The sequence below is a fragment of the Mus caroli genome, chromosome 10 (assembly GCF_900094665.2).
Source record: "Mus caroli chromosome 10, CAROLI_EIJ_v1.1, whole genome shotgun sequence".
NCBI classification, from domain to species: Eukaryota; Metazoa; Chordata; class Mammalia; order Rodentia; family Muridae; genus Mus; species Mus caroli.
Window position 1 is genome coordinate 55724957 of NC_034579.1, and position 13369 is coordinate 55738325.

The window sequence follows — 13369 nt, forward strand, 5'->3', positions numbered from 1 at the left end:
GAGGAGAGGAGAGGAGAGGAGAGGAGAGGAGAGGAGAGGAGAGGAGAAGAGAAGAGAAGAGAAGAGAAGAGAAGAGAAGAGAAGAGAAGAGAAGAGACAAAAACCCAAGGCTAAGAGAGGCTTGCCAAAGGATACATGACAGCAATTCAACTGACACTAACACCCCCCCCCCCAGCTCTTTCCACAGAGCCCAAGTCTGTGGTGGTGGTGGGGGGAGGGGATGGAGGGAAGATGCTTGCAATTTAGCAGCTCTGACCAGGACGCTCATCTGTCTGCCTCTGAAGAGTCTCTTCACCGACTCAAGGGTCCCCCTTTGAAGCTTCCCGTTGTGCCATCTCTACATACTTCCAATTTCCCACTGGAATGGCGTTGCCCAGTGGTGTCCAAATAGTGTAGCCCCAGCCTCGGACCCTCCTCCAAGGCAAATCTCCAGCATCGGGCAGTGCTCCTGGGCCTTTGAATGGGCAGTGACTGAATCACCCAAGAGCATCTTAGAAACACTGAGTCTTCGCACCAAGCCTCCCCAGTCAGACCTGCATTTGAACAGGGTATCCTGGATGTTTTCAGACTCTATCAAGGGGGAGGAGGTTAGCTCGGAACAATTCTTTTGTCTCATGGGTTCAGGGCCTGGGAGACTGAGGCAGTTCCCCACGGGCTGCATCTAGAAACCCAGACCCAGACACTCCCCTGTCAGGAAGCCTGGACAGAGAGAGGAACTCAGGAATTTATCCTCTTCTAAGGATGTCCACACCCTGAGTTAACCCCTTACACATTCCTACTTTCTTTGCTTAAAAATTTTTTTCTAGGTCAAATACTTTTATCTAAGTAAAAGCAGGATGAAACTGCAATGTGTTGGTAATCCAAGAGTTCCTATAGGGAGATGGAAGATGGAGACAGAAGAATCCCTGCAAACTCATAGACCAGCTAGCCTGGTGTCTACAGTGGTGAACGATGAAAAAGACCCTCTCTCAAACAGGATGAAAATCAAAAGCTAACAGTCTAGATTGCTGACTGATCTACACACACACATATACACACACACACACACACACACACCACTCAGGCACAAAGGCTTTTTTAAAAGCTTAAAACAAACACAATATTTCAATGTAAACCCACACATACACAAGAAGAAAATTAAATCACTTAGCAACCAACTAAATAGTGGCCATAATCTGCTCACTTCCTGTCACATGTGCACACCTGTGTGCCAGTTTACCAAGCTGGGGTCACACTGAACATATTGTCTGTGCTTTGTTGGCTTCCTGGGAAAATGTTCTGCATCTTTCACTGTGATTCCTGATGTCGGCATAGAACACGCCACCCATGCTGTGACAATCCCAGACATGTCGCAGCTGAGAGGCTGAGGAAGAAATGTTTTCCTCAGCCACTCAATGTAGGCAATAATAAAGCAGTTACTTGGAGTCCCAGGTTCAAATCCCAGCTCTGGTTTTTGTTGTTTTGTTTTGCTTTTTGCTTTTTTGCTTTTGTTGTTTTTACTGTTCTTAGTTTGTAATTGTATGCATGAGTGTTTTGCCTGAAAGTATGCAGCTCCCACAGAAGCCAGAAGGTGGCATTAGATCCCCTGGGACTGGAGTTACAGATGGTTGTATGAGGCTGTGCTGGGACTCGAACCCTGACCCTCTACCCTCTGCCCCTCAGCTCTGTTCAGTCCTGATCACCCAGCTGGCTAGGGGTTCAACTCGAAGCTGCTTAGAACCTGTTTCTTTTTCTGCAGAATGGAAATACAAATGGCTGGTAGAGGACCGCCCTACATGAATGTCTGGGAACCACAAATGAGCCACACAAGCCCAGAGGCACTGTTAGGTAATGATACTTAGTGGTCCCTCCGATGCCTGCCCACATGGCTCTCTGGGAGTGGCACGGTTTCACGCCTATCCCTGTCTCACCATTTCCGTGTCCTGTGCTGTTTAGATACCAGTTCTTTCTCACGCATAAGGAAATAAATTAACCCACAGGCTGTGAAGCGGCCGCTGTCCACTATCCACTAAACAGCGAGAAATCATCCAAGTCCACACTTGGGAGTGCGGGGCAGGGGGCCGGAGGGAAACTGGAGACCTGATGAGCCAGCAAAGGACTAGACTGTGGGCTCAGAGCCATGAATTAGAAGCCTCCTCAGGCACAGAGCCCGCCCCGGCCCATCCTCCCAATGCCCAGAGCTGGCAGCAGCCCCTGTATATGAATGTACAAACCTCAGAGCAGCCAGCGTTGGGCTTCCACCATCAGCTTTCCTGGCGCCTGTGTCTGAATCCAACCGAGTACTGAGACCAAAGCCTAGCACTAGATCCAACTGAGTACAGAGATCAAAGCCTGATGCCTGCTGTGGACACAGAGACCCTGCCAATCCCTACCGCAAGACATGACGGAGACGCCTAGGCCCCAGATCCCCCCCCATCCTCCAGAGCAAAGACTTCATAGAAAGTGTTTTGTTGTATAGCGAAGGCACTTTCCTTAACCCACGTGCCGCAAGCCCGAGGCTTATCCTGTGGGGACTGCAGCCTCTATCAGCCACACACCCCACCTCAAAGGATTCGAACCTTACAATACTTTACTGACAGCTGACAGCCACCTGCAAGGAAGTGGCCTCTTTTATGTGTACAAGCCTGAATGTATATGTATGAACCTGCGTGTATGTGTCTGAGCCCGAATGTATATGTATGAGCCTGCGTGTATGTGTCTGAGCCTGCATGTATGTGTCTGAGCCTGCATGTATGTGTCTGAGCCTGCATGTATGTGTCTGAGCCTGCATGTATGTGTCTGAGCNTCTGAGCCTGCATGTATGTGTCTGAGCCTGCATGTATGTGTCTGAGCCTGCATGTATGTGTCTGAGCCTGCATGTATGTGTCTGAGCCTGCATGTGTATGTATGAGCTGTATGTGTATGTATGAGCCTGCATGTATGTGTATTATGAGCCTGCATGTATGTGTATGAGCCTGCATGTGTATGTACTTACGAGCCTGCATGTGTGTGTATGTGTATGAGCCTGCATGTGTATGTACTTATGAGCCTGCATGTATGTGTATGAGCCTGCATGTGTATGTACTTATGAGCCTGCATGTGTGTGTGTGTATGAGTCTGCATATGACTCTATACCAAGTGCATACCTATTGCATGCAGAAAGCAAAAGAGAGCAATGTATCTTCTGGGACTGGAGTTACAGACAGTTGTGAGCTGCCATGTGGATGCTGGGAATCAAACGCAGATCCTCTGGAAGAGCAACCAGCACTCTAACCACTGAGCCATCTCTCCAGCTCCCATTGAGAAATAACTCTTATTTATTTATTTATTTTTTTTTATTCCACATATATTGGTGTTTTGCCTGCATGTCTGTCTGTGTGAGAGTGTCAGATCCCCTGGAACTGGAGTTACAGACAGTTGCAAGCTGCCATGTGGGTGCTGGGAATTGAACCCCTGTCCTCTGGAAGAGCAACCTGTGCTCTTAACCCCTGAGCCATCTCTCCAGCCCCATGCAAAGTGACCCTTAACCTGACTTTTCAGACCTCTCATCACCAGGACACAGCCTTTCTCCTCCACAGAGCTGGGGTCAGTAATTATATGGACTCTGAGGCAACCCAAGGGTGACAGGAGAGTCACACACCATTTGACTATCTCAGTGCTCCACACTCCACAGCATGCCCCAAGGACAGAGAGAAGAGAGAGATGACTGAGGCACTTCAGTTGAGGTCTGTCCTGGGTTCCGGGCCTCTGGAGGGACTCCTGGGTTACTGTCTTCTCTCATGGGTCCTCTAGTAAGTTGGGTTGTTGAAAATCCTGCCTGAATCCCGCATGTGGCAGCCAGCCCTGTGTCGGAAGGCTTTGCACCTGTAGGCTTAAGCATCTGTGAACTGAAAATCTGAGAAAAGACTGTTGATATGAAACACATGCTGGGTTTTCTCTCTCTCTCTCTCTCTCTCTCTCTCTCTCTCTCTCTCTCTCTCTCTCTCTCTCTCTCTTTGCCGCTGCAGTCTAACCAATATAGCCTAGCAGCTGTGTGCTCAGAGCTTCCATTTTTTTTTTTCATCTGTTCCGAGTCATCTGGAGGGCTGGAAAGATGGTTCAGTGGTTAGAGCAAGGGCTGTTCATCCAGAGGACTTGGGTTCAATTCCCGGCATCCATACAGTGGCTCACAACCATCTGTAACTCCAGATGTTATGTAACCCATAAGCATGAAATAAAAGAAGATCTTAAGGGCTGGAGAGATGGCTCAGCGGTTAGGAGCACTGACTGCTCTTTCAGATGTCCTGAGTTCAAATCCCAGCAACCACATGGTGGTTCACAACCATCTGTAATGAGATCTGATGTCCTCTTCTGGAGTGTCTGAAGACAGCTACAGTACTTAAAAAAAAAAAAAAAAACGAAAAAACTTTTAATCAAAGTCATCTTGAGACTCTGTCAATTGCATATCTGAGGGTTCTGCCGCTCAGTGGTGGAATGCTTGTCTGGCACACCGGAGGCCCAGGTTCAATCCTGTCCTGATGAACAAAAGCAACTTGAGAGGAAAGGGTTTATCTAAGATGACATGTTCTGGTCACAGGACATCATGAAAGGAAATCAGGGCCTGAGCTCAAGGCAGGAGCTGAAGCAGAGGTCAGGGAGGAACATTGCTTACTGGCTCACTCCTCATCATTTCCTCAGCCTGCTTTCTTATAGAACCCAGGACCACCAGCCTAGGGATGGAGCCGCCCACAGTGGGTGGTGCCTCCCCCATCAATCATTACTTATGAAAATGCCCTACACATGTGCTTACAGGCAATCTGGTGGAGGCATTTTCTCAACTGGGGTTTATTCCACTTCCCAAATAACTCACGCTGTGACAAGTTGAGAAAAACGTAGCCAGGACAAAGGTGAGGGTGGGAGAGACAGAAGGAGAGAGGGAGGCAGTCAGGAGAGGGTATAGGTTAGAAAGGAGACTTGAGCACCTACAGATGTAAGGATTCAGAGTGGGGTCTTGGGGACACTGAAAGACAACTCTACTCATTTCTGTCACTTGCTCAGCAGGCCAGATCTACCCATCAAGACTTCCAAAGACCCTTGTTCTAACTGCCATCCAGCCTAGAACACTGGCAGACAGGGTAGGCCCTGTCCTCCCAAGTGCCCTGGTCCAGTTCTCTGGGTCCTGGCATGCTCACCTGCATATACCCCTGCCAGTCCTGGCCCTGGAATTGGGAGCTCAGGGATGATTCAGCTAGAACTGCCTCAGTGTTCTACACAGGCCAGAAAAGTGCCTGGACAGGGCCACCACATTGGCATAATCTACCCCTGCACAGGGCACCACGGCCAGGGGGTGTGGCTACCTGGCAGGCCCAGGAACCTGTCCTCCCTGGGACATATCCACAAGGGCCCCCTGACAAGCTCCACCCTGGCTACACACCCACGGCTTGGCCCAGCACTCTCAACCTCCCTGGCTGTGGAGAGAGGTTGTCAGGGGGCAACCAGACCTTGCTTCCTGCTGTTGGACAAAGAATGACCACAAGGCACACCCACGGGGCAGGAAGAACAGTGCATCCACTTTCCTTGCTTCTCACCTCTGACCCTGGTTCAAGGCCACCCTTGGCAGGTCTCCTAGGTTAGGGTTTGACATCACCTGTTGGCCTGAGATAGCCACCGGGTGTGTACCAGAAAAACAAGCAAAGGTCAGGATGCTGGCCAACGGGAGACAAAAAACGGCTGAGGGGAGGGGACAGGTGGAGAGCGCTGGATCTGCCGGGGTGAGCTGCCACTCCCAGAATACCTACTGTGTGCCAGGCTTTGTTTATCCCAACCACCTTAGAGAACTACTCCTGTCTCATATGCAAGAAAACAAGATTCTCTTTCTTGTATTCTTGTCTTCCTCTTGTGTGTGTGTGTGTGTGTGTGTGTGTGTGTGGACACAGGTATGTGTGTGCAAGTCTGTGTGTGTGCCCCATGCATAAGTGTACATGCTCATGCCAGAGGAAGACATTGGGTGTTCAGGTCTCTCTCTCCCCACTTTATTCCCTTGAGACAGGGTCTCTCTCACTGAAACTGAAAGTAGGCCAGCAGCCAGGAAGGACCAGTGATCCTCCTGTATCCGATTCCTGTCGTGCTGAGGTTAAAGGGCATGCTCAGCTTAGGGTACCAGGGATTTGAACTCCGGTCTGTGTGCTTGCTGTGATGGCTGTTTTTTAAAGGTCAGTTTGATACATGCTATGGTCATTTGGGAAGAGAGAACCTCAACTGAGAAATACCCCACCAGATTGGCCTGTAGGCAAACCTGGGGGGGGGGGGATTTTCTTAATTAGTGATTGATGTGGAAAAGCCCCGCCCTCTGTGGATAGCACCACCCCCAGGCAAGTGGTCCTAGGGCATAGAAGCAGGCTGAACAAGCAATGGGGAGTGAGCCATTAACAGTGCAGGAACTCTCTGCTTCAGTTCCTGCCTCCTCCTCTGATGGCCTGTGAGGCAGAAGCATAAACTGAAATAAACCCTTTCCTCTGCAGGTTGTTTTTGGTCAGTGTCTTACCACAGCAAAAGAAACCCTAACTAAGAGGCGTGCACAGCAAGTGCCTCCCCACTGAACCCTTCCCCCATCCCCCATGACCAATACAAGCTTCTGCACTGGGGATGTAGGTGGAGGGGTGCTTGCCCAGTATGTTTGAGGCTGGTATAAACAGGGCTTGCTAGTGCACAGTGTAAGCCCAGCTCTTAGGAGGGATAGGCAGGAAGATCAAGAGTTCAAGGTCATCCTTAGCTGCATAGTAAGGTCTTGTTGAAGGAAAAAAGGGAGAGAGTGGGAGGAGAGAGGGGAGAAGGGAAGGAGGGGCCATCCAAGCTTCTGAGAGGCTAAGCCACTTCCCAAGGGCCCCCCAGCTGGGAAGTGGGAAGCCGGGATTTAAACGGAGATCTCTGTAACTCTGTGGCCCCAGTTTACACTCAGGAATGTCCAGACAGTTTCTGGGTGGCAATGAGTGGGCTTCCCATAGCCTAGTACCAAAAAAGGAAGCTCAGAGGACAAGGTGAGCCCTTTCCCTGCACTTAAGGCCTGAACTAGCATGGGGCCCGCACCAGCAAGAAACAGACAAAAGCTGAACTCCTCCAGGGCCAGGGCTGCAGGTGTGTCAGGTTCTGTCCAGCAGCACGCAGGCACAGCTATGTCTCCTCAGGCTTCGTTTCAGAAACATGGCTCCCGAGAGGAGTAAAGACCCTGTTGCCCAATGATTGACAGCCCCACTGGTGTGAGCTGCAATGTGGGGAGATACAGAGAGGCTGGTGAAGACGGGAAGCCACAAGAGCCCAGAACATGGCAGCCTTCAGAGGGACAGACATGGAGAGAAGGCACCTTCTGTGACAGGAAGGAATGAAAAAGAAGACGCCAGGGGAAGGGAAAACACTGAGCCATCGGACCCTATGTCTCTGAGTGTTCTGGAACCTTCTCCTAAATATCCTTGCTTCCCCAAACACACTTCGAGATCACAGAAGACTTCTCAAGTTGCAAAATGGGGTGCAGTTGGGTTTCTCAGTCCAATGGCCAGCAACACAGCCGGCCACGCAGTAGCAAAGACTTCCCTTCCCCAGCACCCTGTGACCCTGCGGGTGTCAGGCGCCCACAGCCCTGTGCTAGGAGAACTCCACGTTTTCAGACTCTGAGCCTGAGGCAGGAGAGCTCCAGCTTGTTTGTGGCTAGAGAGGTAAACCAGGTCCCCAGGAGACCATGAGAGGGCTGTGGGTAGCCTTCTTCCTGTCCCACACTAGCACCAGCCTCTCCTTGGCAGAGCTGGGGCAGAGAGCTGCATGGAACATGGTGTGTAGCTGACGCACGCCCTCTCTCCTGAGGGACAGTGCTCAGAGGAGCCAGCCACCTCTGTCAGAGGGCTCAGGCAGGTTTCGGGCTGAGAGAGTAAGCATGGTGCCAAGAACCAAGACCCTGGAGCCTAAGGCCACCCGCGTTCACACAGAGGCAAAGGCGCCAAGTGCCACTAAGTGCTGACCCAGCCCACCTGGATCCTCCTTGCATCAACTCCCTGCCTGAATCCTAGCAACCATTTCAGACAGAAGAGGCAGCCCTGCCTGCCTGCCTGCCTGCCTCCTGACTTGCTTGCTTGCTTGCTTTTTAAGAATTTCAAACATGTATACAATGACCTATGACCATGTCCCTCCAACTCTCCTCATACCCTCGGAGCATATCCCCTCCCAACTTCCTCTCTCTCTCTCTCTCTCTCTCTCTCTCTCTCTCTCTCTCTCTCACACACACACACACACACACACACACACACACATCCACCAAGTCTAGTTAGTGCTATTCATATGTGCATGGGTGTGGAGCCATCTAAGGGAGCATGTGTCAATGGACCCATCTTCAATAAAGAATGGTTCTTCAAGTCCCTGTGACTATTCACTGCCTCGATTCCTTGATACAGAGGCCTCTGCCCTATCTGTGAAGGGATTTTGATTGGCTTGTTCTTGTACCAATCTTGTGCAGGTGACCACACTCGAAATAGTTCATGTCCAGGCAGGAGCATTTCACCCCGCCTCTCCCCTATTCCTCCATCTTACATCTTCCTCTGCCTCCTCTTCTGAGATGTTCCCCGTGCCTTGGTACTGGGGTTGATAAGGGTGTCCTGTCTAGGGCTGAGCACTCAAGTGTCATGCTGTTAGCACTCTGACCAGGTATCATCTCCCCACTGACTGCTGCGCCTTGCAAAGGGAGCTCCCGTGAGGATTTTTTTTTTGAATGCCAGTGGGATATTATAAGTGGAAAATTCCACACCTGGGCTTGTGATGGGTCACTGTCAAATATTCAGGTGCACTAAAAATAACGTGTAAAAATCACCTTCTGGCTGTGTATCTAAGGTGAGTATGAAGCAAATGTGAACTTCAGGTTTCGACTTGAATCCTCGGCCCAAGATTGCAGCTGCTGATATGCAAGCGTTCCAAACCTCAAACCTTCTGGTCTCAAGAATTCCGGAGAAGAGATACATGACGTGTATGGTTGGCAGAGAAGTTGCCAGGGCAGTAAGGACACCCCATACACTCCATATCCATGTCACCCACTGCTGGCATCTTGCATGATATGGTTCAAGTTGTCAGGATGAGCCGACCAACACTGGCAGGCAATTATTAACTCAAGTCTGCATATCGCTCTGGCGCCTCTAGTTTCTCCCTAATGTGCTATTCTGCTGGCGAAATTTAATCCAGGATACAATAATGAATCAGGTCACATGTCTGCCACAGTTTTTCAGCCCTTCCTGGCTTTTGGTGGCTTTAATGATTTTGTGGAGAACTACCCAGGGACTTTAAAGGGAACCCATCAATTTGGATGAGGTAGATAGATAGATATCTTTTCTTTCATTTGTATGAAGAGGGAGGAAAGGGTAGGATCTCACTAAGTAGCCCAGGCTGGATTCACCACCATCAGTCTGCCTCTCTCCCTGGTGCTCAGCCTGACCCACACATTAGCCAGGCCTGGACCTAACGTTACAGCGCCATCTGTCCAAGGTACCACACTTCCTAATGTGCCAGATGAGCAAGGCCTGCCTGCCTCTAGTCACCAGCAAGGGGGTGAAAGGAGGATGCTGATTCTCCTAACTTGTCCTCTGGCCCAAGCTCATGACCATGACCTTATATTTCACAGTGCTGGCGTGGACTCCCAGTGAGTGGTGCCCTCTCTCTGCCAATCGGCACACACTGAGGGATGTGGTGTCTCCAAGGCTCCCCAGAGCCCAATGGCTGGCCTGCACAGCTCCCCTGGGACCAAGCTGTTTTGGCCCACCCCATATCCAGGTTGTTTGTGCAGGGTGGCTCCCGGAGCGCAGGGACAGACCCACCCAGCCCAACAGGCTCCTTTTCATCAGCCCACAACGCTCAGCATTTAAACCCCACAACCTATTTCTGAAACACAGCAGCCTTGGTGTCCCCGGCAGGCCAGCCTGCCTACAAACAGAGGCACGAGGAGGTCTGGCAAGCCTCAACGCTTCCTGCCTCCTGATCTCAGCTTCAGGAGCCCACTGTGCACTTCTATGGTATGGAGGACAAAAGGGGACAAATGTCCAGCACTTGGAGCCTGGGCTTAGCCGGTGACATCTGTTCATTTAAAATGGCCTTCTACTTTGGGAGGCCACCACACCACCCCAGAAATAGAATGTCGGGAGTCCCCTCTGTGGTTGATGAAGTGGAATGTCATGTGGGAAAGTGCTCTGGGGACAGTAGTGCCCTCTTCACCTGTTGCGAGTGTGTGTGTGTTTTTGTGCTGGGGAGGGCAGCATCCATGCTGTGCCTCCTTCTGTGACTTCTAGTGAGGTGAGAGCTGCTTCCTCTGGGTGGGAAGGGTTAGAAAATAGCCACACCTGTGTGTGGCAACAGGGGCAAATACCTTAGGGCAGGGGCGTCACCTGCCACCGTGGACAGTTTGACGCTGGGTGAGGAGCTGCCTCCTGCACAGCAGGATACTCTGGGGCCTCCCTGATGTGAGATGCTGGCAGAATCCCACCTCCTTCAGTGGTTACAGAAATACAGCCTAAGGCGGCCTGCTCCTTCTCTTTGGCTCCTCTCCTTTTTCTTCATTGCTCTTCCAAACCCCACTGTATTTTTGTTTGTTTTGTTGTTAAAAGTTAAAAGCAAACCCATTTTAAGGTAGTGCTGGGTGTGTGCACGGGCATGCGGGAGGCCACACATGTGCTCAATCTTGAGAGTGCGTGCCTGCATGCATGTGTCTGCACATTGTTAGGTGAGGGCACCCGTCTCCCTTCTCCCCTCCCGACAGCTGCCGGTCGAGTTCAGCTGTGGTAGGTAAAATACATAAACGTTAGAAGCAGACAGATCTTAGTTTAAAGCCTGTCTCTGCCACTTAGTTGCTGTATAGACTCCAAACAGGTTCCTATGGTTATGGGAGAGAGACAAGCCAGCTACAAAATGCTCAGACTGCTGCCTGGATGAGACCAGCGATCCTGCCTCTCAGGTCTTTGCCTCCTCTGAGCCCCTTCAGCGTTATCCTCAATGAGTCTCTGGCTATCTCAGAGGACTGAGGCTTTTGTGTCTGTGCAGCCAGACTGATACTTTGTGAATGAATGAGAGGCTACCTCTGCTGACAGGCTCCCCAGCAAGTGCATGCTAAACCCTGAAAATAACTACTCATGTCTCAAGGCCTCAAAGGGTTCCCTGGTGCCGAGATTTAAAGAAACACTAACGAAATAGACCAGGGAAAAGGGTAAACTAAGGCACAGAAAAAGAAAAAGCACCCAAAGTCTCCCATCAGGTGAGAGAAGAATGAGAAGGGGACCCCCTCAGCCCCTTGTCTATCATCAGTAGCTCTAGATCTTTCTAGCACAACCCAAGTGAATGCAGAATTAACCTGACAACCTGGCTAGGCTTAGCATGAAAGACCTGCTGCTCTCTGCAGCCTTGGCCACTCTGGGGCCAGAATCTCCTTGGCTGATGGTAACTGCCTCACTCTCAATCTGCCCCGAATCTTCTTCGCCCCACCCACCCCACACACTAACACAGTAAGAGCATCCAGCCAGGAAACCAGATATCCCCCATGATGGCGCCAGGCCAGCCCCACAGAGACAAGTCCTCAGGTGGGCGGAGCTTCAAGGCCAAAGGAAAGTGACACCTGTGTCCCTGGGTCCATGAAGTCTCCCCCCCCCCCCCCAGGGCTGTCTGTGCTTCCATCTTCCCAGCCAAACAAAAGCCCCACACAATGAAGAGGAAGTGCTCTGAGTCCCATGGGAGGATGAGGCTGTCTACCTGCCTGCCCATCTGCCTACCTCCAGGGGCAGGAAGTCTAGCTCACCATCCTTTGTTAAGGGAAGACAGAGCCTGCTCTGCAGGTGTGTGTGGTGACAATCCCTTAAGCCTGTGTGGGTGCTCTGAGGCTCCCTACTACAGAAGCAGGGCTCCATGGGTAGCATGGCTTCAGCTGCACTGAGGCCGACCGACCGTGTTTCCTATGCAAAGGGCAAGCCAGCAAGGAGCAAGCAGCCCAGCCTACAGATTAAACACCAGCTGGACATAGGGGCTGTTCCTGTGATCCCAGCACTCGGGATGGGGCTGGCAGAAAGATCAAGAGTTCAAGGACAGCTTGGGCCACGTACTAAATCCAAGATCAGTCTAGAACATGCAGGAAGATACCATCTCAAAAACAAACAAGTGAAAAGAGAGGAGGAAGAGGGGGAGGAGGAGGGGAGGAAAGAGAGGGAAGGAGGGAAGCCCAGGCTACCCACAGAGCAGTCTCCTAAGATGAATCTCAGGGCATTGCTGTTAGGGGAAGCTGATAATGATTCCTGGCTAAAGGTATAAGGCATAGGGCAAGGGTCAAAAATCAATGCATCATAATTGGGAACACCAAGAATGCTAGGGTGGGGGGCTGGTGAGATGGCTCAGTGGGTAAGAGCACCCGACTGCTCTTCTGAAGGTCCAGAGTTCAAATCCCAGCAACCACATGGTAGCTCACAACCACCTGAAATGAGGTCTGACGCTCTCTTCTGGTGTGTCTGAAGACAGCTACAGTGTACTTACATATAATAAATAAATAAATCTTTAAAAATATTCCTGATTATTAATATTAAAAAAAAAAAGAATGCTAGGCCTCCTTTGCCTAACAGCAAAATAGGGGGATGTGGAGAAGGGCCTGGGAAAGCAGGGCAGCAGGAAGCTGGCCTCCACATACCTAACCACCAGGTTTGAGGAGGGACTTCTCATAGCTTCCTCACCAGGCCAGTGGCATTCTCTCTCAGCTCCCAGGAAGAGGGGTTTGCCAGATCCTTCTAAACATGTCACACCTCGCTGAGCAGGTTTCAAAGGTACTCTGGCCTTGAAAAGGAGTGCCCTCCTTATGATCTATCCAAAGACCTCCTCCTCCTCACCGTTGGATAAACTGATGGTGCAGTCTATCACGGGTGAGCTCAAGGTCAGCCTGGGCAAGTTAGCAAGATCCTGTGTCAACATAAAGAGTTAACAGCAAGGAGCCAGGGGACAGAGGTCTAGGCAAAGCTCTAGGTTCAGTTTCCTGGGACAAGAGTAAGGGAAATAAAGGAAAGAGATGACAACCTGAGCTGTTTAGCAAGATCTGATCTCAAAACAAACAGGGGCTGGAGAGATGGTGCCGAGGTTCAAGAATACTTGCTGCTCTTACAGAGGACCCAGCTTCGGTTCCCAGTACCCACATGGCGGCTCATAACCATTCATAACTCCATTTCCAGGGACCCTATGCCCTCTTCTGAACTACCAGGGCACCAGGCACATATGTGGTGCTCAGACATACATGCAGACAAAATACCCAGATATATAAAAGAAAATAAATTCAAAACAAAAACAACAACAAGGGGCTGGCAAGATGGCTCAGTGGGTAAGAGCACTGACTGCTCTTCCGAAGGTCCTGAGTTCAAATCCCAGC

At 50.8% G+C, this 13369-nt stretch overlaps 1 protein-coding gene across 2 annotated transcripts in view; it reads right to left on the reverse strand.

Annotated features, from left to right (window-relative positions):
* Nucleotides 1–13369, reverse strand: part of Adamts14 (ADAM metallopeptidase with thrombospondin type 1 motif 14) — a 79661-nt gene that overhangs the window by 35689 nt on the left and 30603 nt on the right. The gene's annotated exons all lie outside the window — the stretch shown is intronic.